Source organism: Sprattus sprattus, assembly GCF_963457725.1.
Source record: "Sprattus sprattus genome assembly, chromosome: 2".
Taxonomy (NCBI): domain Eukaryota; kingdom Metazoa; phylum Chordata; class Actinopteri; order Clupeiformes; family Clupeidae; genus Sprattus; species Sprattus sprattus.
Genome location: NC_137921.1, coordinates 66,412,693 through 66,415,192, shown reverse-complemented (window position 1 = coordinate 66,415,192; position 2,500 = coordinate 66,412,693). Strand labels below are relative to the sequence as shown.

The 2,500-nt window shown below is 37.9% G+C and overlaps 1 protein-coding gene across 5 annotated transcripts in view; it reads left to right on the top strand.

Moving 5' to 3' along the window:
• The window catches only part of cdc42bpb (CDC42 binding protein kinase beta (DMPK-like)), a 76,753-nt gene that overhangs the window by 47,185 nt on the left and 27,068 nt on the right, over window positions 1-2,500 (top strand). The gene's annotated exons all lie outside the window — the stretch shown is intronic.

The following is a 2,500-nucleotide window of genomic DNA, read 5'->3' as shown; positions in this document are numbered from 1 at the left end:
AACTTAACTCTATCTCTAACTCTATTAATAACAACAACTCTATATACTGAAAAAAAACTCACTTCTCTCAGCATAGATATAAGTGTCAGTGTGTTGTTGTTTTTTAGTTGCTCAATGTGTTACACTGGACTCAGTAAGTGTAGTTGGAGTGTAGTTTAGACGAGGCCTGTGTAATGTAAAGTTATAGTGTAGTTGGAGTGTAGTTTAGACGAGGCCTGTGTAATGTAAAGTTATAGTGTAGTTGGAGTGTAGTTTAGACGAGGCCTGTGTAATGTAAAGTTATAGTGTAGTTGGAGTGTAGTTTAGACGAGGCCTGTGTAATGTAAAGTTATAGTGTAGTTGGAGTGTAGTTTAGACGAGGCCTGTGTAATGTAAAGTTATAGTGTAGTTGGAGTGTAGTTTAGACGAGGCCTGTGTAATGTAAAGTTATAGTGTAGTTGGAGTGTAGTTTAGACGAGGCCTGTGTAATGTAAAGTTATAGTGTAGTTGGAGTGTAGTTTAGACGAGGCCTGTGTAATGTAAAGTTATAGTGTAGTTGGAGTGTAGTTTAGACGAGGCCTGTGTAATGTAAAGTTATAGTGTAGTTGGAGTGTAGTTTAGACGAGGCCTGTGTAATGTAAAGTTATAGTGTAGTTGGAGTGTAGTTTAGACGAGGCCTGTGTAATGTAAAGTTATAGTGTAGTTGGAGTGTAGTTTAGACGAGGCCTGTGTAATGTAAAGTTATAGTGTAGTTGGAGTGTAGTTTAGACGAGGCCTGTGTAATGTAAAGTTATAGTGTAGTTGGAGTGTAGTTTAGACGAGGCCTGTGTAATGTAAAGTTATAGTGTAGTTGGAGTGTAGTTTAGACGAGGTGTGTAATGTAAAGTTATAGTGTAGTTGGAGTGTAGTTTAGACGAGGCCTGTGTAATGTAAAGTTATAGTGTAGTTGGAGTGTAGTTTAGACGAGGCCTGTGTAATGTAAAGTTATAGTGTAGTTGGAGTGTAGTTTAGACGAGGTGTGTAATGTAAAGTTATAGTGTAGTTGGAGTGTAGTTTAGACGAGGCCTGTGTAATGTAAAGTTATAGTGTAGTTGGAGTGTAGTTTAGACGAGGCCTGTGTAATGTAAAGTTATAGTGTAGTTGGAGTGTAGTTTAGACGAGGTGTGTAATGTAAAGTTATAGTGTAGTTGGAGTGTAGTTTAGACGAGGTGTGTAATGTAAAGTTATAGTGTAGTTGGAGTGTAGTTTAGACGAGGTGTGTAATGTAAAGTTATAGTGTAGTTGGAGTGTAGTTTAGACGAGGTGTGTAATGTAAAGTTATAGTGTAGTTGGAGTGTAGTTTAGACGAGGCCTGTGTAATGTAAAGTTATAGTGTAGTTGTAGTGTAGTTTAGACGAGGCCTGTGTAATGTAAAGTTATAGTGTAGTTGGAGTGTAGTTTAGACGAGGTGTGTAATGTAAAGTTATAGTGTAGTTGGAGTGTAGTTTAGACGAGGTGTGTAATGTAAAGTTATAGTGTAGTTGGAGTGTAGTTTAGACGAGGTGTGTAATGTAAAGTTATAGTGTAGTTGGAGTGTAGTTTAGACGAGGTGTGTAATGTAAAGTTATAGTGTAGTTGGAGTGTAGTTTAGACGAGGTGTGTAATGTAAAGTTATAGTGTAGTTGGAGTGTAGTTTAGACGAGGTGTGTAATGTAAAGTTATAGTGTAGTTGGAGTGTAGTTTAGACGAGGTGTGTAATGTAAAGTTATAGTGTAGTTGGAGTGTAGTTTAGACAAGGTGTGTAATGTAAAGTTATAGTGTAGTTGGAGTGTAGTTTAGACGAGGTGTGTAATGTAAAGTTATAGTGTAGTTGGAGTGTAGTTTAGACGAGGTGTGTAATGTAAAGTTATAGTGTAGTTGGAGTGTAGTTTAGACGAGGTGTGTAATGTAAAGTTATAGTGTAGTTGGAGTGTAGTTTAGACGAGGTGTGTAATGTAAAGTTATAGTGTAGTTGGAGTGTAGTTTAGACGAGGTGTGTAATGTAAAGTTATAGTGTAGTTGGAGTGTAGTTTAGACGAGGTGTGTAATGTAAAGTTATAGTGTAGTTGGAGTGTAGTTTAGACGAGGCCTGTGTAATGTAAAGTTATAGTGTAGTTGGAGTGTAGTTTAGACGAGGTGTGTAATGTAAAGTTATAGTGTAGTTGGAGTGTAGTTTAGACGAGGTGTGTAATGTAAAGTTATAGTGTAGTTGGAGTGTAGTTTAGACGAGGTGTGTAATGTAAAGTTATAGTGTAGTTGGAGTGTAGTTTAGACGAGGTGTGTAATGTAAAGTTATAGTGTAGTTGGAGTGTAGTTTAGACGAGGTGTGTAATGTAAAGTTTGGCCCCAGGGTTTTGTTTTGTTTTTTCTTTTCTTCCGTTGTTTCTTCACCACTCCTCCCCTCCGTCCCCTTGTCATCAGCTTTGGCTACTGGTTCTCTCAGTCTCCCCTCTCTTCTGTCCTCCCTTCCTCCTGCTCTCTCACACACACACACACACACACA